Here is a 24537-nt window from a genome sequence, read left to right on the forward strand (position 1 = left end):
CTTTAAAAATGCAATATGTGGCCAAGATTTGCCAATTTGTAATAGCCATTTGTCTTGCAAGTGAGGTGGCTTCCCCAGCAACTTTGTCTTTTAACATAATAGTTGCTGTAAAGGCCAAAAGAAGTTTAAAGTGTCTGTAAATTTAAACTTTTTTTTTCTGCTGCCATTCCTTTGTCATTTTTTGTAATTAATATTTCATCATGAAAAGCATCCTATCCAGAGTTGGAGCTTCCAATGCCACAAACCATGTTGATGAAGCAATCACTTCTTATTGAAGTGAATTACTGCATCTGGTAGCAATGTAAGTGCCTAAATCATGTTCTGCATCCTTTACTCACAGTAACTTTTAAAAGGGAAGTTATTTATGTTGTGTGTGTAATGTGCTTTACTTGCAAACCCCCTCCTTTCCAGCTGAGTTTATGTATGTACATACATTCATGCTATAGTGGCCAGTTCTCGGAGCCTCACATCCTGTCCTTGGGGTCAGGTTGGTGTAGGTTGAACACATACGAACTTTCAGAGTATGAGCAACTTCAGGCAAAGACTTCATTGAGATATCATCTCAGTGGTCCTTTGCTTAAGAATTCTATAATTAGAGATTTATGTGTCAGAGCTGATATAAATTGATCCATACTCATAATATGTTTTAGATATCTAAATCATTTGAGACTTTTTGAGGTTTTGTTTCTGGTCCCTAACTAGTGAAGATGAGGAAGAGCCTGGCAGAGGTGTGCAGTACTCTCGTCTGTGCCATGTAGCTCTTATTCAGGAAAATGATACTAATTTTATATACAGTAGAGGCCTTGTTATCTGAGCAATACTGGGTCCCTTAAACTTACTGTGCTTCTGTAACACCTTTGAAATGCTTGTCTCTTATTCCCAACAATCAACTCATGAGAGCATCAAGTGAGACAGTGTCCTTTGAATGTAACAGGAAATAAGTGTGATTGTATCACAACATGGCCAGAAAGGTTTGAATTCAATGGGGGAAATCAGAGCATACATCCATCCATCACCAAAATCTTGACTGTCATTTAAGGCCAAAACTTAAGACATTGTCTTTATGCCAGATTTAACAAAGTTGAAACTTGCCTTAATCATGTGCTTAATAAGTTTCATTTAACATAAAGTTTTAAGTGTTCATCAAATAAATCTGCATATTAATAGTTCCACTAATATGCTTCCAGAATGTGGCTCCCTCTCCCTGTGGAGAAGCACAGATACTGTAATCACAATCACTGTGTGATTTGAGAATACTTATAAGATCTATTTACTTCATTAACTTTGATTCATTTTTCCCTTGGTAAACTTTGTCTTGAAAGCCATTTATCACCTTAATAAAGAAAATATGTAAAGAAATGCCAAAAAAAAAAAAAAAAAGCACTAATCCCATTCTTTTTTTTTTTTTTTTTTTTTGGTACCAGGGATCGAACTTGGGTCCTTGCACTTGCGAGGCAGGTGACAGAACCACTGAGCTAAATGCCCAGCCCACTAATCCCATTCTTGACCCTGGAGTCTTCCTGAATTAATCACCTCCCAAAGGCTCCACCTTTTTATCCTGTCACATTGAATTTCAACATATAAATTTGGAGAGGATACAAACACTCAGATCATAGCAGTAAGTAGAACATTGTTGTCTAGGAGTGTGGGAAAATGGACTGGACAGATACAGTGGAACAGTAATTGTAAGTCAACATACTGAGTGATTATTATATTCTAGCCATTGCTCTAAAAGCTTGCATATTTACCTTATGAGTTGGCATAAATTATCCTTAGGTTAAGAAAACCGAGAAATTGTCATTTTTCTGCAGTCACATAGCTAAGTGGTGCTAACAGGCTATTGAAGCTTGGCTGTTTAGCTTCAGAGACTGGGCTTTTTCTGTTACACAATCAAATATTTGTTGACTGAAGAATAAATTAAAAGAAGGAAACACAATCAACATTATCTCCATTTTTTGTAGCTTTCTGTTAAGTCATTTTGCTACTCATGTGACTTAAATTGTGTGTCCCTGATCTTATAAATGAGTCTATATGTGGAGTAGGAGCTATAGAAGTAGGGATGTGACCTAGACATATGATAACTTTAGGTTTGAATTCTGGCTCTTTTCTCACAAGCTATGTTATCCTAGACAAATAACTTCACCTTTTAAAATTAAAAAACACATATACCTTACAGCATTTATGAAGAGTAGCAGTATCATGTATGTAAACTAGCTGGTAAAGTGTCTAGTAAAAAGTTCTCAATAAAATTAAGTTTTTCTCTCCCTCCCCATTCTGGTGAGTTGCCTAGAACTTCAGTGCCTTTCCCAGAATAGACTCATTTGGCACTTGCCAATTTCACTTCCAGGACTGGAGGCTCTGCTTTCAATAAATCCAAGTCTCCATATCATATTATATCGTATCATATATCATATCATATTGTATCATATCATAGGTGGAAAGTGAATCTACCTTGCACTCTGCTTGGGGATACCTTTCCTACCGCTTTGCTGTTAGCTGGCTCTTGGATGTGAAGGCCTTCTAAGCAAGGTCCCCTGGCAACATCAAACCTCCCCTGCCCACATCAGTGCTGAGTCCCTAAGTTCGCACACGCAGAAGGTGTGGCTGCAGCAGGGCCTTTACTCTTCTGAATTGTTCTGTCCTGCCTTAACACACTGTCCAACAGAGGCAGCAATAGAGCGCACCTAATTTTGGGTTTTTGTGTGTGTTTTGTTGTTGTTGTTGTTGTTGTTACCAGGGATTGAACTTGGGTCCTTGCACTTGTGCAGCAGGGAGTGAAACCACTAAGCTAAATCCCTGGCCGAGTGCACCTAATTTTGATATTAGTTATATAAAACTTACAAAATAGTTACTTCATGGGGAAAAAATAATCCACATTATGAATACATGACATATAATTTTTCCTGGAGCACTTTTCTTTTTCTTTTCTTTCTTTTTTTTTTTTTTTCCCCGGAACCAGGGATCAAACTCAGGACCTTGCGGGCCACCACTGAGCTACAATCCCAGGCCCTGAAGCACTTTTTTTTTTTTCCAGGAACATATGCTTTACAAAGGAAGATACATAAATGGTATTCCAAAGAGCGGGCTCTAGGCAAGGTGATGTTCCTTTTCCTTCCTTTTTTTTTTTTTTTGTCGTTTTTTTCTTTTAAAAATTTCACCTTAACTCTAGTGCTTAATAACTTGGTAAGCTTCAGACAGTTCTGAAAATAATGGAGTTCTAAAAAGCAAACACACGAGTTTCTGTATGTTACATTTATAGTCATTAATAAAAATCTGATTCTTTTTCATAATTTGGGTAAACTGGAGGCTACTTTGATTTTATGTTTCTAAGAGTAGTACAAGAACTGATTCTAAATTTTAGAAAATTGTAAAAAGAAATCAATTCCAGATAACTGAGTGTAAGATAAAAAAAATTAATCAATTGATCAATCGATTTATTGATTTTAAAAATCTTGTTTCTCCTTAAAGCTTAGCAGAAACCTTCAGCCTCTGAAGAGGTGGAAACGCAGGACTGCAGTTGGTGGGGTCTGCGGCTGCGCAGAAGCTCAATGTCGCTCACATAGTTTGCGGAACATTCTGGAAGTTTGGGCGGTTTAAGCCACGCTGAGGACTTGGAGATGAGGTTCGTTTGCGGCCCTGGGGGTGGAGCCACCAAAAAGCTCTTTACGATTTTCTTTCTTTGTTATTCTGCCAATTTTCCCCCCTCAGACTTGCCAAGATCAAATCTTTACCTCCAGGCTTTCATGAGGTGAGGTATTTTGCGAGTTCAGGTGTGGAAAGGGGTTGCCTCAGGCGTTTTGCGTCTAATTGGAGAACTGCTTCCTTTGTTAAAAGGCCTATCGTCCACCCTGTGAATTAATATTTCGTTCACTTTAGGCTTTGTTCGCCAACTAAAAAGTAAAGACTAGAAAAGGCCGCGTTGGGCCGGGGATTTAGCTCAGTGGTTCCGCCGCCTGCCCCGCAAGCACAAGGACCGGAGTTCGATTCCCGGTACAAAAAGAAAAAAAACCATGTGGACTGCCGTAAGCCAGCTGCTTCTCACTGTGAGGGGACTGAGCAGGGAGAATGATTTACTGGCGATTATTGTGCAATAAGTCCAGAATTTGAGGACCTTGAAACTGGCAAAGATTTAAGAGGCCGTTGGGACCAAGCTTTACTTTCAGAGGAGAATGCAAGTCAGGTAGACATGAGGCAACTTTGACCAGAGTCGCCTAGCTCTGTACACGTGACCTCTTCTTGGCTGCTAGAGTTTCCCCCAGGGAATATCAAGGAAGCCTTGCTGCCTCCACCCTTGTTTTCTGATTAATTCCTGATTCTTAGCAGCACACACATGGGGATCTATGGACCCCAGTTCCTTTCTTACAGTGCACAAAATTACATCTCTTAATTTTGATTAGTTAAAATGGTTTAGAAAACCTGTGTATGGGGTGTGAAGATTTAAACGAGTGTGTATTACAGTGCTTACTGATACACATACATACTGATAAGTGCTCAAAAAAGCAACTACAGTCTTTGCATATTTGCTATTTTGGTAGTGTGTTACCAGGTAAACTGTCATTAACTAGGCAGTCAATTAACTTGTGTGTAGTAGAGAGTGGGTGAGAGGGATAAAAGTAGCAAGCCCTTACCCCTGATTTACTCTTTCAGAAACAATTTTTGGACAGTGGACTTGCTCACTCAAAAACAAATATTTTTTTGAATTTCAAAGGTGTGTTAAGCACTGTTAAGGTTACCAGGTGTCCGTGTTTTCATGGAGCTAGATAACTGTCATTCGTGCATGCAATAAATGAGAGAATTATAAAACAGCTAGTTTCAACCCAGCAGGAAGAACTTTAATTATTAGAGTTGTTCAAAAAAGAATGAAACTGCCCTGGGAGATATTAACTCACTATCACTGAAAGTGACTTTTATTTGGTGTAGTTAGTTTTTAAATTTTGCTGTGAACTACTTTTGTGTCAAGTGGCATGGAAAATACAAACTTGATTGACATTAAGAATTTTTTGATTTAGTGTGTGAAATGAAATAAGTTTTTAAACAAACATGTTAGTTAAAATATTAAGTGCTCAATAAGAATACTAAGGCAAATTATGAATAAGAAATCTCATTTAATTTGATGGGATCAATAATAGTTTCTTGGAGGAAACAGGATTTTTAATGGGATTTGAAAGAAAAGTAGTATTTTTTAAAGTAGACTGTTTTCCAGAACAGTTTAGATTTGCACAAAAATTGAGAATATAGAGTATTCCCACATACTCTTCACTCAACTTCTATTAACATCTTAAACCCAGTTTCCCCTATTACTAACGTCTTTGTATGGTATATTTGTTACAGTTAATAAACCAATATTGCTTCATTCTTATTATCTAAATTCTATAGTTTATTCAGATATCCTTAGTTTTTACCTAATGTCCTTTAATATGCTGCAGGATCACAATCAAGATACCACATTACTTATAGTTGGAATATTTCCTGAGATTCCTTTTGGCTGAGATACTTTTTCACTTACTGTATTTGAATGATAAACTTGATTGCTTTAAGCAGTGTTGTTCAGATAATTTGTGACATGTTTTCCTATTGGAATTTTTTGATGTTTTTCTAATGATAGGATGGGCTATGGTTTATTGAGGGGAAATTTTATCATTGGTATTTAACAGTGATGGTGAATCTTTTAGAGCTTTCAGTGATACAAACAGCCCACTGTAATGCACATGCCATAGGTTCACCGCCACTAGTATGTAATATCAAATTGAGTTGAGTTTGGAGACAAATGCCTGTAATCCTAGCACTCTGGGAGTCTGAGGCAGGAGGATTGTCTGGACAATTAGTGATTTAGCAAGACCTTGAAATAAAAAAGGGCTAGTGATGTAACTCAATGCTAAGGTTCTAGGTTCAATTCCCAGTATAACAACAACAGCAACAAAATTAACATGGTATGACTGTCTGTGTAGACTTTGACTACCTGGCTGAGGTAGTGTTTGTCAGGTTTCTCAAATGTAAAGTTACTCCTACCTTCCCTTTCCATACTGTATTCCTAGGAAGAGGGTCATTACTATGTTCAGCCTCATCCAAGGAATGGTAAATTACACTCATCTATCTTGAGGTTGGAGTATCTATATAAATTATATGGAAATCTGCATAAGAGATTATTTCCTCTCCACTATTTATTTAGTCATGATATGGAAAAGTTTTAGATAACTTAAGAGATTGAATATTAAGGTAGTTGTAGAAGCAAAATAAGTAATGTGTTCTTTTAAGATTTGCTTTTCCTGTAACTCCTTGTTTAAAGGTGAAGATTATCTGACTCTAACCAGTAACTTCATTAACCTAACAAAGTTACCGTGCCAGGGTGAATTTACAATGTATATGGCCTATCTTGTGTGTGACTTGTAAATAGGAACTGGAATTGTAGTTACACATCAAAGACCACTAGGGATGAGATAATGACTAAAAAGGATATTAAAAAGGGAAATGCTGAACAAAGGGGGCAGATATTGACCAGACTGGTTTCTGGCGTTCCCGTCTGCTTGCGAGAAGAAATTTTATTATTTTATTCAAATTTTGTGTCTCTGTGTATTTCTTTCCGAGATTTCCATAACAGTCAAACATTTATTTGTTTATATCAATATAAACTCATGGACATTGACTTTATACTTTTTATTATAATACTGTTTTATTCATTTTGCTGCTCAAAAATTGTTCCAATTTTATTCATTGTAAGTGGTTCTTCTGCTCTTCATCCTGTTAATATGATTTGGGGTTTTGTGTTTTTAAGCTTTACTTTTTTGCACTACAAAATGCTCCAGCATCATCATATATATTGTCTCAGAACTAGAATGAGCCATTTTTTCCAAGGAACCTTGGGTTCTTTCGTTGGAGAATGTTATTGGATACCAAAGTCTAAGTGCTAGGTGTGCAGGTTGCTTCTAGAGCAGTGGTGATAAACCTATGGAACTCATGCTGCAGCGGGATGTTTGTATCATTGAAAACTCTAAAAGGTTCACTGTTACTGTTCTAGAGTGTCTAATAGTTCTTTCAGAGAGCAAAGAAATGTATGTTATATAAACTAATTTGTGTATATATCTATAAATATTTCTGTATGCATTTAAATCTAAATTAAGCTAACAGCTAACAGTGAGTTCATACTGATGTCTCCAACTCTCATCCATTACCACAAGGGTCATTCAATAAGAAATAGGATTAAAGAGAAAAGTTAAAAGTATGAGAAATAAAGTTTTAAAATGCTTTTATGAACATTCTTGTACAAGTCTCTTAGTACACATTACGTATGTTTATGTTGAGATTATACTTAGGAGTGAAATTGCTGGTTACTGGTTATAGTTACAGTTATGGTTAGTTTTAGTATCTGGATGTTTCCCCCAAAGCTTCATGTGCTCCTAGGTAGGGTTTTGGGGAGCTACTGGATCATCAGTCCACTGATGAGTTTATAGCTAACTGTAATTTGGAAGGTGAAGTCTGATTGGAAGAGGTAAGTCACTGGGTGGCATGGCCTAGAAGGGCCTGTCTCCCTTCTTCCTCCCTTGATCTTCCTCTCTGCTTCCTGCTGCCATGTCTAAAGCTGTTTCTCCTATGCCATGCCACCCTGCCTTGGAGCTGGCCAATTATGGAGTGAAAGTTCTACAAACTGTGAGCCAAAATAAACTTTTCCACCTTTAAGTTGTGAGTGTTGGGTATTGTCCCAGTGACAAGAAAGTAAGACAGCTGTTTTTCTTCATAGATAATGTCTATCAAGAACTGTGAAAAGTCTGAGATTTTACTCTACTTAGCAAACTAAAAAGCTAGCCTGTTGTGGTTACAGATGCTGGTAGAATATGTAAGATACCTGGATCAGAGACAAAGGATATTTTAAATTTGTGGCAAAAGCAGTAGCTGCAGTTTCAGATTCCTGTTGGTTACCCTAGGCTCCCAGTCTTACAGGGAGGTAAATGTGTGGGAATAACAGAAATGGGCTTCAGTAGATCCCTGTACATACAATTGGTTATGTTAACAGGGAGGAACACTGAACAGGAGCACACTTGCAATGTGTGGTAAGCCGCCTAACTTTATTCTTCAATTTTGCTTGCTGCAAATGAAAAAATGACTTAGCTAAAGCGATGTCAGTGCTTTATATTCTTGGCATATCCAGCAAAACATGTAGGGACACTCCGCGGTCATCAAAAATTATCTACCTCAGTAAAGTCCAGTTATCTTCCAAAATGGTTATGTCCATTTTCACTGTACCTGAGTATGAGGCCCTGCTGCTTCATATGCTCACTGGTTTTTTCTTTAATTTTAATTTTTGTCCCTATAATGCAGCTGTCCTCAACAGGGTTCTATGAGGGACAAGCTTATAGAACATGATTTGAGCAACATGAACATTATATGAAATTCATATCTGAGTATACATTCACAAAATTTTAAGGAACATAAAGTCTGCGGATTTAGCTCAGTGACACCACAAAGTGCAAGGTCCTGAGTTTGATCTCTGGTACCAAAAAAATTTTTCTTTTAAGGAACATATTCATTTGTTTGTTATGGCTTCTTTCATCCTACAAGGGCAGAGATGAGTACTGAGAATTTAAGGCCCATGAAACCTAAAATATTTACTCTCTTATTCTTTACAGAGTAAGTGTGCTGAGGTCTACCCTAGGGCATTAGGGTTTTTTTGTTTTGTTTTTGTACCAGGGATCAAACTCGGAACCTTGCGCTTGCAAGGCAGGGAGCGGAACCACTGAGCTAAATCCCCAGGCCCCTAGGGCATTAGGTTTTAATATTCCAGAATTCTATTTAATAAGGGTTGTAGTGGATAAAAAAGGGTATCTTTTTGTGGTCTCAACTTTCATATAATCAATTGTAACTAACTTTTCAAAGTATCATGCAAGTAATTATTTAAAAGAGATCAAGATGGATGTTCCAGATGAAGGAAATAGTGGTACTGAGGTGTGAAAATCTAGTTGTTGTTTGGGGGTCTAGTAAATGTGCAGTTTTGCTCTCTTAAGTTAAGCATAATGTACAGTAGGCAGGACTGGTAATGTATTTTGCAGAACCCAGTGTAAAATAAACATACATGGCCTATGGTTTAAAAATTAATTTCAGGACAGAAATAGCAGAACATTAAGTGCAAAATTATTTTAAACCTGGGGCCTTGTGTAAGTGCACAGATCAGAGAATATGTTCATGAAGTTGAATAATTCTGGTAGTGGGGATAATTCTGGAAAGGAAGCTTGGGACCAGACTTTGGGAAGAGGAGTTTGAATGCTAAGCAGAAGAGTTTGCATTTGATTTAAGACTTAGGAAGAAAAAAACCTTAGCCATTGAAGTTTTCTGAACAGAACAGTGAACCACTCATAAACCAAATTATAGGAAGATTATAGAGACGTTTGTAGATTAGATCTGAAAGGAAGCAAGGAGACCAGTTAGGAAGTAATTACAATAGTCCAAGCAGGAGATAATTATTAAGGTGCACTAATTGAAGAAGGGGGAGAAAAAAATAGATCTAGGTTTGAACCTATTCACTTCCACTCTCTAAGTATGTATGATCTTTGATACTATTCTCTCAGTCTGAATTTCTAAGTGTAAAATTAGTACTTTTTCTTTTCCTTTCTATATTTGTTGTTCAAAACCTAGCCAAAACTAGTTTAGTGTTCAGTTTCTTGTGTTCTCTATTGAATATTGCTCACATTATAAATGAATATAACCATATATATATTTTTTCATCCCTAACCTTAAAATCCAATATGCTCCAAAATCTGAAGCTTTTGAGTACCAACATGATACCATAAATGGCAACTTCTATACCTGTCTTCATGTAATGAGTCACAGTTACCTTAAGCTTACCTGTGTATGGTATATGTGAAATATAAATGAGTTTTCAGTTTAGACTTGGATCTCTACCCTAAGACCTCTCATGATATACATGCAAATATTCAATAATCAGAAAAAATCCAAATCACTTCTGGCCCAAAGCATTTTGAGTAAGGGATTTTCAATCTGTGTGTGTGTGTGTGTGTGTGTGTGTGTGTGCGCGCGCGCGCATGCACATGAACATTTTCATTCCTTTTTTGGGGGGGTACCACGGATTGAACTCGGGACCTTACACTTGCAAGGCAGGTAGCAGAACCACTGAGCTAAATCCCTGACCCCTTTCATTCCATTTCTAACTGACCTTTGATTTTCTGATAGTTAACAATAACTGGGAAGCCCTTAATTTATTTCAGCTTTCTTTCCCCTTCTTGTATTCTCAAGATCACTATGTTGGATAAAAAAATCCTAGGAAGAGGATACTGGAATTTCTTGATTATATTGAATCACAAAACATTTATTAGATAACTATATGGAAGGAGACCAAAACTGGAGTATCATCAAGGAAGGTTCCATGAAAATGTTAAGGCATAATCTAAACTACAAAATAGCCAGAGGAGTTGAACATTTTAAGAAGAAAGTAGTATCAGACATGTAATTGTCTTGTAAAACAAGGGCCACTTTTCTCTTTTATTACTTTGAATACCTTTGGGGAAAAAAAAAACCCTACAATCATAATAAAAATCTTGTAGTATATGTGAGGTCCTGAGTTTGATCAGCAGCAGCAAATAAACAAACAAACAAAAACCACAAAACTTGTGAGCTTTGAGTCCGTTGTTTAGTAATAGCATTAATTAGGGGGCCGGGGATTTAGCTCAGTGGTTTCACCGCCTGCTGCACAAGCGCAAGGACCCGAGTTTGATCCCCAGTACCAAAAAAAGAAAAACATAGTATTAATTAGTATTTATTGAGGCTTACTATTTGCAAAGCTTTTTTTTTTTTCTGAAAAAAGAGTCTCACTGTATTGCCTGGGTGGTTTCGAACTTTGAAGTTTAAAAAAGTCTTCCTGCCTCAGCTCCCAAGTAGCTGAGACTATAGGCACATGTCACCATTTCTAACACATTTTAATAACCGCTTCATTTATTGTGTGCCCTCACTGTTGCAAATATTTTATATATATTAATACATGAACCTTCTTAATAGCCCTATGGGATAGGAAATATTGCAGAAGTTACACTCTTAACTTTTTTTTTCCTTTTTTTTGTGGTGGTAGGTATTAAATCCCACCCTACCACTGATTTATAGTCCTAACCCCTTAAACAGTGTTATATTTACACTTTATAAACTGATTTATCCCCACAAAAATGCTATGAAAGAGGAACTATTACCCACATTTTACAAATGAGATACCTTAGTTTTAGAGAGGTTAAATGACTTGCCAAAGTGGACATAACTAGTAAGTAACTGAGCAGGAATTTTAATCTAGGCACCCCATCCAACCATAAATTTGTACTATTAACCGTTATGTTATATTAGTCTGACACTGACTAGAAATCTTTTAAAAATAACCTTAAGCACTGGGTATTTTGGCTTTTTAAAATATAAATACAGTCTTTCTTTCTTCTTCTTCTTTTTTTTTTTTTTTTTTTTTGCAGTACAGGGGATTGAGCCCAGGACCTTTGTACTTTTTTTTTTTCATTTTGAGATAGGGTCTTGCTAAGTAGCCAAATTGCCCTAGCTGGGCTTGAGCTTACAGCTCCTCCTGCCTCACCTCTCATAGTACTGGAATTCAGGTGTGTGCCATAAAAATCTAAATATCCTTGATCACATTTACTTTAGGTTTTGATCTAATGTTTGGGAATTCCCAATATCTGTGTTCCCAGAAGCATGCTGGGTAAATCTTTAAGCCAGATAAACATTGACTTCTCCTTAGTTCACTTCAGTTCCCAATCCAGAAAGGCATAGTTAGCAGCAGCTACCCTTGCTTCTTTAAAAGCTCAGGAAGTGCTGGGCAAAGTGTGGCATGCCTGAAGTCCCTGCTACTTGGGAGGCTGAGGAAGGAGGATTGGGTGAGCCCTAGGGTTTAAGACCAACCTGGACAACATAGTAAGACTCTGTCTCAACAAAATAAACCAAACAGACCCAACTTAGATAGTGCTGCCCTTTCCTTCTCTCCAGAAGCTCATTAATATATCCCAACTGTGATAATTCTTGTGCTCTGAAATAATGGAAAATGACTACTTCAGGAAAATGTATAGAAAATCTGTTTTGATAATCAGAACCCTTCTGTTTCACACTATTTTAAAAGGTCTTACCACTTTGCTGTAATAGCAAAGATGGTATTGTTCTAGATAATCACAGCAGGATATTATGTGTAAAAGTTGAAGCAGTTTTTACTTGACTTCACCTGCCTAGCATTAATTTTGGCTTCCATAGCAGCAAGACTAAGCAGTGGTAATAGAATAGCCCAAATTGCTACAAATTTCAGAACCCCACCATAGGAAATACTGTAAGTAGCCCTGGAACTGAACATCTGTACTTCTTTTCTGGCATAGGATAATTTATTAATTTAAAAATGACAGTCTGGATGTGGTAACACACATCTGTAATCCCAGCACTCAAAAGCCTGAGGCAGGTAGATTGCTGCAAGTTTGAGAACAGCCTGGGCTACATAGTGAGACCCTGTCTCAAAACAAACAAAAAAGACATTTAGGCTGGGGGTGTGTATCAAGTGATAAAGCACATACTTCAGGAGTAAAGTCCAGTCCCCACTACTCAAAAAGAAGAAAGGAAAAAAGGATACAGTCATTATTACTATTTTTTTAAACCCATACTGAGCTATATCTTCAACACTTTCTTTATTTTGAAACAAGTTCTCCCTAAGTTCCCCAGGTGGGAAATGAACTTGAGATACTCCTACCTCAGCCTCCCAGAGTGCTGGAATTACAGATTTGCACCACCATGCCTGCCTTTCTGGATTAAGTGTATTTGCTAGAAGAGGAAGGCACTATTTGAAAGAAATAGAAAGTGAGTAAAACACATTTCCTCTCTTTGAGGAGCCTCCAGTGAGAAGTCTTTTGATTGGGAATATAGCTATATAACTGCATTAATGAGTGATATGATAGAGATATATTTGAGGTGCTATAGGACCACAGAGGAGGAAGGTCCTAATTGTCTGTGGGGAACAGGGAAAGCTTTTGGAGGGAGGTACAAACAAACTACTTGTTATTAAAAATAATTGACAAGAGGAGGGAAACTTTAGAATATGTAAAGGGCCCATATCATAGTTAGGGATTAAAAATTCTTCAGAATAGCTATTGCATATGTAATATGTGAAGAGATAGCATGACATGAGGCTAAAGAAAAATATGCCTTGAGTTTGTATTGTGTTTTATAGGTCATAGTGAATCACTGAACATTAATAAGGGGAAGACTGATATTTATGGCTTTGATGGATAATTCCATACTGTTGCAAAGTGATTTATCATTGGAAAATTCGGAGGTCCAATCAAATGTCCAAGGTAAATTAATGAGTGTGATAGTCAAATAAATTGTGGTATATCCACATGTTAAAAAGTAATGTAGACATTATATTTTTGAAAATTATATAAGAAATATTCTTATGACCCAATGTTAAATGAAAACACTAGGCTATAAGTCCTAAATATATAAATACCCCATATATTTATATAGATGAAAATTTCAGCTATGTAGATTTTTTCCAAATTGTTTTATAGATTAAATACTGATTTTAATAAGTTTGTTGATAAACTCTTCTTTTTAAAAGAACTAACATGATTCTAAAATTTCTAGATAAAAAAAAAACCAAGAATGGCTACAGCACTATACAAAAAAAATAAGGTAGAAGATTTTTTATGTAAATAGACTTCTTGTAAAACTACCACAATTAAAAAGTGTGACATTGGCTCAGAAATAATTGAATAATAGAATAGAGAATCTCAACAGATCTATGCATATATGGAAACAATATGTGGCCAAGGTGGCATTGCAAATAACCAGGGGAAGGAGGGATTACTCAATACACAGTGTTGTGACAAGTAGGTAGTTATATTTTAAAAAATAAAATTGGACATGTATTTCAGATTCTATTTAAAAAGTCTAGATGGATTAGAGACTTAAATGTGAAAGGGCAAGCTAAAAATTTAGATGAATATTAAAAATATTATCTATGACTGCAGAAAGGAAGGATTTTTTAATTGTTATATGTTTATAATACATGATTCATTCATTTTGAGGAATTGGTACACATCTATAACATATCTCAGTAGAAGGCAGATCTGTTTATAAAAGACTGGCACTACACTCTGGTTCCTTTCCTGCATCACAACCCACCTTATGTGAAGATATCACTTGACTTTTGTCTCATCACAGTGTGGCAATAGGGCTTGGGTAACTAGTATGAGAAAAGGATGATGTAGTTATGCTGCAGAAATCTCGGAAAGAAATACACAGAGACACAGAATTTGGATAAAATAATAAAATTTCTTCCCGCGAGCAGGCGGGAACACCAGAAACCAGTCTGGTCAGTATCCGCACCCTCTTTTTCAGCATTTCCCTTTTTGTATCCTTTTTGGCCATTATCTCATCCCTAGTGGTCTTTGATATGTAAATACAATTCCAGTTCCTACTTACAAGTCACAGACACAAGATAGGCCATATACATTGTAAATTCTCCCTGGCATGGTAACTTTGTTAGGTTAATGAAGTTATGGGTTAGAGTCAGATAATCCTCACCTTAAACAAGAAGTTATGGGAAAAGCAAATCTTGAACACATTGCTTATTTTGCTTCTACAATTACCTTAATATTCAATCTATTAAGTTATCTAAAACTTTTCCATATCATTACTCCCTCTGTTTACTTTGGGATAATTCTTCTATCCATTACAAGTTCTATCCAGTTTATCTACATTTCTTAACATTAGCATTTGGTAGTCTTGAGCTGCAGCACTGTGCTACTGTATAAATTTTGAAATCCATTGGATGACCCAAGGACCATACATTAATATTAATATTATAAAAAGGAGACTCAGAAGAGGTCCTATCCAAGTTTTTTTCGTCCTGCTCAAGTAAAATTAATCCCATAGGACAGCTCTCCTATACCAAATTTCTCATCAAGAGCCTTGATCTGATCTTTCAGTTTGTCTAGTGATTCTTGTATTATACCAGATTTATTAGTATATTAACAACTCTCTTTACTAAGAAATAAGCAAGTCCCTCCTTTCTGGGCTGTGGGCAAATCGAGAGCATGCCTATTGGCCAGTGAATCTAGTTAGGTTTCTAAAGCCTGAAGTGTGTCTCAAATTTCAAGATCTTTTAAAATTTCTTGTCCTAATGAAATATATTACGCCTTGTAGCCAAATAAGATCCCATGGAGCTGGCATATACATAGATATAGGATTACATTGACCTTGTTTACAACTGTTACAATTACCAGTGGCTCGTCCAACAAGGGAGCCATTGATCCAAACTTGTGTTTTCTCTTTGCAATATAATTTTTCATTAGAATAGCCCCTCACTGTCAGAAGTTATCCCAGGTCCCCCATAATGTTTTTATCAAAGAATATTGTAAATGGATAGCCTTCCGGTTACCATTTTACCATTTTAAAAGTCACATATTATTCATCAAACTTTTCGTAACTAGGCCTAAACACGCACAGTTCAAAAACAAGAAAACTTAAGGCAGTGGTGATCTGGCACAACACAACAATCCATGTTGGCCTTGTTGGTATTCTTCAGCTGTGCTTTGACTCACCGGCCTCTGGAGTGGTGAGAGCAGGGCTTTGAGTGCATCGTCTTTCTCGGCTTTCAGCGTCAGCTTTATTGTTACCTTGTGCAACGAAGTCTTTGCCTTTCTGATGTCCTGAGCAATATATTACTATGACTTTGCTAGGTTTCCACACTGCCTCTAGCAACTGTAAAATTTCCTTTTTAATTTTAAAAGCTTCCCTTATGCCATGAGAAGACCTCACTCTCAGTAAATCATGCCAATGATGTATAATGTAGCAAATGCATAGCAAAAGTCCATGTGTATATATATATATATATATATATATATATATATATATATATATATATATACCTTTATTACCCTTTGCCCATCGGAGTGCCTGTATGAGTGCCCAGAGCTTAGCACATTGCACCAACGGCCCTGGCTAGGACCACCTCTCATCCTTCATGGTTACCGCATATCCAGCATGACAAACCCCATCTTCCATGAAGCTGCTCCCATCCGTGAACAGAACGAGGTCAGCATCAGACAAGGGTGTCATTTGCAAGTCAGGGCGGCTGGAAAAGAGCTCATCAGTGACACTGAAGCAGTCATGATTGGGAGGGCCTGTCTCCGTGGGCAAGAAGGTAGCAGGATTTAAAGTTTTTATAGAAATAAACCACAAGCAGGGATTCTCACAGAGAAGGGCTTGATACTGAGTAACCCAATTATTTGAGAGCCAATGATGTGCCCTTGTGTTTAGCAGTTCTAGGACTGGGTGTGGAACCTGCACAGTCAGTTCCTGACCTAAAGTCAGCTTGTCTGGTTTTTTTGAATCAACAGAACTGAAGTTGCTAAGGCCTAAAAACAATGAGGCCATCTTTTTGATACTGAATCTAAATTCTTAGACAAATATGCCACCAGTTGATTCCATGGGCCTACTTGGGTCAACATTCCAAGGGCCACCCTGGGTTTTTTTTTCAGTCATATATAGAGTAAAAGGCCGCTTTACATAGGTATCCCTAGGACTGGGGTGGCTGCCTAAGTCAATTTTAAATTTTTTTAAAAGTTTCCTGTTTTACAGTCCAATGCTGATGATTCTCCCCTTGTCCCTTTAGGGCTTCATAAAGGAGTTTAGAGATTTCTGTAAAACCCAGAATCCAAATTCTACAGAAGCTTGCTACCCCAAAAAACCTTCTCAGCTGTTTCTTTGTTTGGGGTTTAGGGATGGCACTAATAACCTGTTTTTTTATTTCCTAGGCAACACATGCCCTGTGTTATTTGAAATTCTAAATATTTAACATGCTGTACACAAATGTGGGCTTTTTCCCATGATACCTTATATACAGTTTTCCTGTAAGAGCAGCAACAACTTTTTGGTGCCTTCCCAGCAACTGTTCTTGGGTTGATCTGCATAACAGTAAGTCAGCCACATACTGCAGTAGGACAAGGCAAGCAAGTCCTTGGCTAGGGCTTCCCCAAAAAGCATGGGTGAGTTTTAAATCCCTGTGGCAATCTAGTCCAAGTAAACTGAGTATTTTTCCCATCACTTGGGTCTTCCCATTCAAATGCAAAGATGGGTTGACTGAGGGGAGTGATGAGAAGGCAAAAGAAGGCATCTTTTAAATCCAAACAAGTAAACCGTGCTGTTTCTGGGGGTATCAGACCCAACAAAGCATAGGGGTTAGGGACCACTGGGTGCAGCATTACTGTTCTGTCATTTACAGCCTGTACATCTTGCACTGGCCTATGGTCCCCATCAGGTTTCTGAACAGGCAGCAAAGGGGTGTTCCAAGGTGACTACCTTCTCTAATAAGTCCAAATTCCTTTAATCTCATGATATGGGGTTTAATTCCAATTCAGGCTTGCCTAGACATTGGGTATTGTTTTACACCAATGGGGCCGAATTGTCTTTTAATTTTATAACTGTGAGTGGATGATTCTTAGCTAAGCCTGGGGGCGATTCCTCTGCCAATACTCTAGGAAACATAGTTCTTAATTCTTTTTTTTTTTTTTATTAAATTCTTTTATTGGTACATTGTAGGTATACAACACAATTACATTTCTCATTGGGAATTGTACCTTTACATAATGCATCTTGGTTCTTATTTTTTCCCCATTCTTAGCCCTCCCTTCACCCCCTCCACCCTTCTCTATTTACAAAGACTTTATTTCCATTTTTTCCATTTCTGATCATTTTCCCTTTCCCTCCTTTCCTTTCCCCTGCCCCTCCCACTACCCCTACCCCTTTGGACCTTTTCTTCCTATTTTGCATTATCGATTATTCATTCTAATCATTGGTACATTTTAGGTATACAATAGAATGACATTCATCATTGGAAATTTGCACGTTTAAACAGTCTTCTTGGTTCTTATTTTTCACCCTTGCCCAGCCCTCCCTTCAACCCCTCCATTCCTCCCTATTGACAAAGATTTTGTACCGATTTTTCCATTTTCTCATATTAAACCCATTCCCTTCTATACTTTCCACTAACCCTCCCACTTCCTTCCCATTTGCCCCTTTTCTTCCTATTTCACATTATCTATTATACATTTAGTCCTTATTTACACTTTCAGTTTCTCACACCAGACAAACTATTCGGTATTTATTCATGGATGTCTTATTTATTTCACTTAAGAGTATTGCCTCAATGTGCATCCACTTAGCTATAAATGTCTCTAATGTCTCATTTTTGATGGCTGGGTAGTACTCCATTTTATAAAAAAACCACATTTTCTTTATCCAGTCTCCAGTTGATGGGCATTTGGGCTGTTTCCAAGTTTTAGCTATCACAAACTGTGCTGCTATGAACATGGGCACACATATATCACTGTGGTATGATTCTTTTAATTCTTTGGGGAAGATTCCCAGCAGTGGAATAGCAGGGTCAAATGGGACTTCCAGTCCTAGTTGTTTGAGGTATCTCCATACTGATTTCCACAGTGCTTGCACCAGTCTACACTCCCACCAGCAGTGGAGCAGGGTTCCTCTTTCCCCACAGCCCCGCCAGCATTAGTTAGTGGGTGATTTCATGATAGCAGCCATTCTTGCTGGAATGAAGTGGAATCTCAGCCTTGTTTTCATTTGCATCTCTTGAATGACCAGTGATGTTGAACATTTTTTCATGTATTTATTTGCTATTTCTACTTCTTTGTCTGAGAAATGTCTGTTCATTTCAGATGCCCATTTTTGGATTGGGTCTTTAAATTTGGGAGGTCTGATCTTTTTAAATTCTTTATAGATTCGAGATAGTAGACCTTTGTCTAAGGAAGAGCAGGAGAAGATTTTTTCCAACATTGTGGGTTGTCTCTTCACACTGCTGGTGGTTTCTCTTGCTGTGCAGAAGCTTTTTAATAAGAAAAGACCCCATTTGTTGATTGTTTGTGCTAGTTCATAGGCAACTGAGGTTTTGTTCATAAAATCTTTTCCTACACAGATGTCTTCAAGGGTTCTACCTAACTTCTGTTCCAACTGGTTCAGAGTTTCTATTTTAATATTTAGATCTTTAATCCATTTTGATTTTAGTTTAGTGCATGGTGAGAGATACAGGTCTAGTTTTAATCTTTGGCAAGTTGAAGCCCAATTTTTCCAGCACCATTTATTAAAGAGGCTATCTTTCCTCCAGTGAGGGTGTTTGGCTCCTTTGTTGAAGATGAGATGGCTGAGTGTGTCTGGCGTTGTTTCTGCATCTTCTAATCTGTTCCACTGGTCCTCAGGTCTGTTTCTTTGCCAGTACCATGCTGTTTTTATCACAGTAGCTTTGTATTAGAGTTGCAGGTTGGGGATTGTGATACCCCCTGCCATGTCCCTGTTACCTTGCTTTTGCTATTCTGGGTCTCTTCTTGTTCCAAATGAATTTTTGGATTGTTTTCTCAAGGTCCATGAAGTATGCTGCTAGGATCTCAATTGGAATTGCATTAAATCTATATAGCAGTTTTGGAAGTATGACCATTTTCACTATATTAATCCTTCCTACCCAGGACCAAGGGATGTCTTTCCATTTTCTGATATCATCTTCAATCTCTCTTTTCAGAGTGCCATAGTTTTCAGAGAAGAGGTCTTTGATTTCTTTCGTTACGTTGATTCCTAGGTATTTCAGTTTTTTGGATGCTAGTGTGAAAGGAATTATTTGCCCTATTTCTCTCTCAGTGAGTCTGTCATTGGTGTAGAGGAAAGCTATTGATTTTTGTGTGTTGACCTTGTAACCAACTACTTGACTGAATTTGGTTATTAAGTCTAGAAGACTTTTGGTGGAGTTCTTGGGGTCTTCTATGTAGAGTATCATGTCATCTGCAAATAATGACAATTTGACTTCTTCATTACCTATCTTTATTCCTTTTATTTCTTTCTCTTGTCTAATTGCTGTGGCTAATGTTTTCAAAACTATATTGAACAAGAGTGGTGAGAGTGGACATCCTTGTCTTGTTCCTGATTTTAGTGTGAAGGATTTCAGTTTTTGACCATTTAGTATGATATTGGCTGTTGCTTTTTCATAGATGGCTTCTATCAGTTTGAGGTAGAGACCATCCATCCCAATTTTTTGTAGGGTTTTTATCATAAATGCATGTTGGATTTTGTCAAATGCTTTTTCTGCGTCTATGGAGATAATCATATGGATTTTGTCCTTGGCTCTATTGATACAGTGTATTACATTGATTGATTTCCATATAATGATCCATCCCTGCATCCCTGGGATGAATCCCACTTGATCAGGGTGTATGATCTTCTTGATGATCTTCTACATTCTGTTTGCCATTATCTTATTAAGGATTTTTGCATCTATGTTCATTAGTGAGATTGGCCTATAGTTCTCCTTTTCAGTTGGGTCTTTCTCTGCTTTGGGGATCAAGGTGATGCTTGCTTCCAGGAATGAATTTGGGAGTATTGTTTCCCTTTCAATTTCATTGAAGAGTTTAAACAGTAGTGGCAGCAGTTCCTCTCTAAATGTTTTGTAGAATTCAGCAGTGAAGCCATCAGGGCCCAGGCTTTTCTTAGTTGATAAGTTTTTAATTACATTCTCAATTTCATTGGTTGATATTGGGTTGTTCAGAATTTTTAGATCTTCTTCGTTCAACTTTGGTAATTCATATGTATCTAGGAATCTGTCCATTTCTTCTGTGTTGTCCATCTTATTGGAGTATAGGTTCTGGAAGTAGGTATTGATGATCCTCTGGATTTCTGCTGGGTCTGTTGTCATTTCACCCTTTTCATTCCTAATTGCATGGATTTGGGCCTTTTCTTTCCTTTTTCTGATAAGGTTGGCTAAAGGTTTGTCAATTTTGTTGATTCTTTCAAAGAACCAACTCTTGGCTTCATTGATTTTTTGTATTGTTCTCTTAGTCTCCATTGCATTGCTTTCTCCCCTGATCTTTATAATTTCCTCCCTTGTATGAGCTTTGGGGTTGTCCTGCTCTTCTTTTTCTAGAAGCTTGAGATTCAGCATCAGGTTGTTTAATTGGGCTCATTCTGTTTTCCTAATATGCATATTCACTGCTATGAATTTCCCTTGTAAGACTGCTTTCATTGTGTCCCATAGATTCTGATATGTGGTATTGTCATTGTCATTTAATTGAAGGAACTGTCTGATTTCTTCTTTAATTTCCTCTGTGACCCATTGGTTATTCAGAAGTGTGTTGTTCAATTTCCACGTGTTTATGAAGTTTTTTGAGTTTCTTTTGCTATGGATCTCCAATTTCATCGCACTATGGTGTGATAATATACAGAGGATAACTTCAGTTCCTTTGCACTTACTTAAACATGTTTTATGTGTGAGTATGTGGTCTATTTTTGAGAATGACCCATGTGCAGCTGAGAAGAATGTGTATTCTGATTTTGTGGAGTGGAAGACTCTGTAAACATCTGTTAAGTTCATTTGTTCAAGAATTCAATTGAGTTCTAGTATTTCATTACTTATTTTTTGTCTAGTTGATCTGTCTATTTGTGACAGTGGGGTGTTGAGGTCCCCCACTACAAGTGTATTAGTGCATATATGACTTTTCATGTCCATTAGTATTTGTTTTATATAGTTGGGTGTTCTAGTGTTTGATGCATAGATATTTATGATTGTCATCTCTTCCTCTTGGATTCTTCCCTTTACAAGGATGTAGTGTCCTTCTTCGTCTCTCTTAATCAGTGTTGGTTTGAAATCTCCTTGATCTGCCAAGAGGATAGCTACTCCTGCTTTTTTTCGGGCTCCTGTTGCATGCAGAATTGTTTTCCACCCTTTAACTTTCAGTCTATGAGTTTCCTTTTGAATTAAGTGTGTTTCTTGTATGCAGCATATTGTTGGATTTTGCTTCTTGACCCATTCTGCCAGTCTATTTCTTTTGATTGGTGAATTGAGACCATTAATGTTGATGGTTATAACTGAAACGTATTGACTTGTCATTGCCATGGCTTTTTCTTTTTGTTGGGTTCTCCCCCTTTACATTTAATTTCTTGTCATGCCAGATGGGTTCATTCTGCTTTGCTTCCTGGGGTTGTGATCCTCAATGTCTGTTCCTAGGATATTGTGTAAAATTCTTTGGCGTACTGGTTTGGTATTCACGAAGTTCCTAAGGTGCTCTTTGTCATGAAAGTATCCTATTTCTCCATCAATTTTGAAAGATAGTTTTGCAGGGCACATCAATCTGGGTTGGAGGGTGTTTTCTTTTAGGGCTTGGAATATGTCACTCCAAGCTCTTCTTGCCTTGATGGTTTGTGTTGAGAAGTCTGCTGTGATTCTGATGGGCTTTCCTTTGTATGTGATTTGTTTCTTTTCTCTGACTGCTTGGAGAACTTTGTTCTTCTGTTGTGTTTTTTGGAATCTTAACAATTATATGCCTGTGTGTAGATTTTTTTTGATCAAGGCTATTTGGAGTCCTATATGCCTCACTTATCTGTATGTCAAGCTCTTTTCCCCTGCTTGGGAAGTTTTCTGCCATTATTTCTGTGAAGAGATTTTTTATGTCATCTGCACTCTCTCCTGTTTCTTCATTGAGTCCAATCAGTCTTATGTTATTCTTCTTTGCATCATCTAGCAGCTGTTGGATTGATTTCTCATGTTCCCTTATAATTTTGAAGCAATTTTTCTTTTCCTGGTCACTAATTGCAATCTGATCTTCTATATCTGAAATTCTGTCCTCACATTGGCTCATTCTGCTGTGTAGACTTTCAATGGAGTTTTTCATTGAAAAACTGGAAATCTATTTGCATGTGTTTTATGGATTCCATTTGTTTCTTATGTTGGGATTCCATCATGTTCCTAAGCTCCTCTCTAGATTTATTAATCATGTCTTGCACTAGGGGCACAATTTCTCCTGTTATCTGAGAAACTATTTCTGATTTCATTTTTTCCAGATCCCCTTTTGTTGCCAGTTCAGTGGGTCCAGGTGGTTGAGTAACAGAGTGTTCCATCTCATTTCCCTTTGAGGTTGCTGTTGGTGATCTGGAAGTCTGGTTTTGAGACTTATTTACATGTTTTCTCATTTTTACTGGGGCAGGGGGCTGTTAGCACCTGCACGGATTACCTCCTCTGAGCTGGGAGAGGTGGGACAGTGGCCGGGAGCAGCAGTAGGGATGGTGACCCAAAAGCCCTTTCCTGTGGGTTGGGAGCAGTGGGAGGGATGGTGGCAGGGAAGCCCCTTCCTCTGCACCAGGAGCAGTGGGATGGCGACTCAGAAGCCCCTACCTCTGGGCCAGGAGCAATGGGAGGGATGGTGGTCAGGAAGCCCCTTCCTCTGGATCAGGAGCAGTGGGATGGTGGCTCAGAAGCCCCTACCTCTGGGCCAGGAGCAGTGGGACTCAGTACCTTGGTCTGGTGGTCTGGTGTCCTCTGCGTCTTTGTAGTGTGGAACCAGGTGGCTGCTTGTTTGCAGCGGCGTGATTCAGCATGGTCCATGCCACTCGGGACCTTGGTAGGGCGTGGGCAGACCTGCCTGTCTGCAGCGAGGTGATTCGGCGTCCTCTACAAATTACACTGTATAGAGGAGAAACCCAGGGAGCTGAAACTCAAGAGGCACTGTTCCTTGTGGAGGTGGTGATGAAGCTGTTTCTGCTAGTGTTGAGAGAACTGACAAAGTAGAAACATGAAACTGTGGGAAGGCCCTGCACATCTGGGAGTAAGAAGTGCTGCTAAGCCAGAAGCTTCTCCCTCTCCTTCTCCCTACCACAGTTCTTAATTCTTGTGGAGCCTGGAAAACATCATCCACATTGTAACAGTGCTATTCACCCTCTCTTTTAGCTGTTACCATTATGATGAGATCTCTTCCTGGGTCTAAATGCAGAGATGCATTTCCTCATTGGGTGAAAGTTATTGTAGCTCCCAATTTAGATAATAAGTCTCTTCCTAGTAAGGGGCTAGGACATTCTGGCATATACAAGAATTCATGTTTCACTTTATGTCCTCCAATTTCACATGTCCTTTCATAGCAAAACTGGCGCTTTTCTGAAATTCCAGTGGCACTAATCACTTGGATGTGCTCTCTGCTCAGAGGGGCAACTGGAGCTGTTACTACTGAATGTTCTGTGCCACTCTCCATTAAGGACATATTTTGGCGCCCTATCTATATATCAACCTTGGGCTCATGGGGGCCTAGCTGCATTGAGTCCGGTCTGTGTCAGTCACTGTCCTCCATCACAGGCAACAATGTGTCAGTATCCTTCCTTTCCTTCAAGTCCTGCTTTTTCTTTTTCTTGAGCCTTGTCTTTCTTTTTCTTTCTCTTCCTTGGCTCCCATAGCTACTGCTATCTTCCTTCCTGGCTCTTTTTCTCTTTCACTGCCTCTCTGTGCACATACACTTTCCCAACTAATTGCAACAATTGCATTATATTCATGCCTTCCCAAGTCTCCTGCCTTTGGATTTTCCTTCTAATGTCTGGTGCTGACTGGGTTACAAAAGTTGTATTAATTAGCTGACAGTTTTCAGGAACAGTAGGATCAAAAGTTGTATACATTCTGTAAACTTTGCAGAGCTACTCATAAAATCTCTCAGGGCTCTCATCAGGCTCCTGCTCTGTTTCTAGCACTTT

The 24537-nt window shown here is 38.0% G+C and overlaps 1 protein-coding gene across 6 annotated transcripts in view; it reads left to right on the forward strand.

The window, feature by feature from the left end:
* The first annotated feature begins 3480 nt into the window (after nt 1-3480).
* CUNH1orf146 (chromosome unknown C1orf146 homolog) overlaps nt 3481-24537 on the forward strand; it is a 55900-nt gene continuing 34843 nt past the window's right edge. The window contains exons 1-2 of one of the 6 annotated variants that reach the window (XM_021255378.2): nt 3579-3622; nt 3709-3748. The gene's annotated coding sequence lies outside the window, so the exon portion shown is untranslated. Of the gene's footprint in view, nt 3749-13217; nt 13320-24537 lie in introns of those variants that run through there. The other 5 variants (XM_004841275.3, XM_021255380.2, XM_004841274.4 and 2 more) reach the window with 5 other exon arrangements.

Source organism: Heterocephalus glaber, unplaced genomic scaffold, assembly GCF_053883595.1.
Source record: "Heterocephalus glaber isolate CG9 unplaced genomic scaffold, H.glaber_assembly_v1.0 deba00001442, whole genome shotgun sequence".
Taxonomy (NCBI): domain Eukaryota; kingdom Metazoa; phylum Chordata; class Mammalia; order Rodentia; family Bathyergidae; genus Heterocephalus; species Heterocephalus glaber.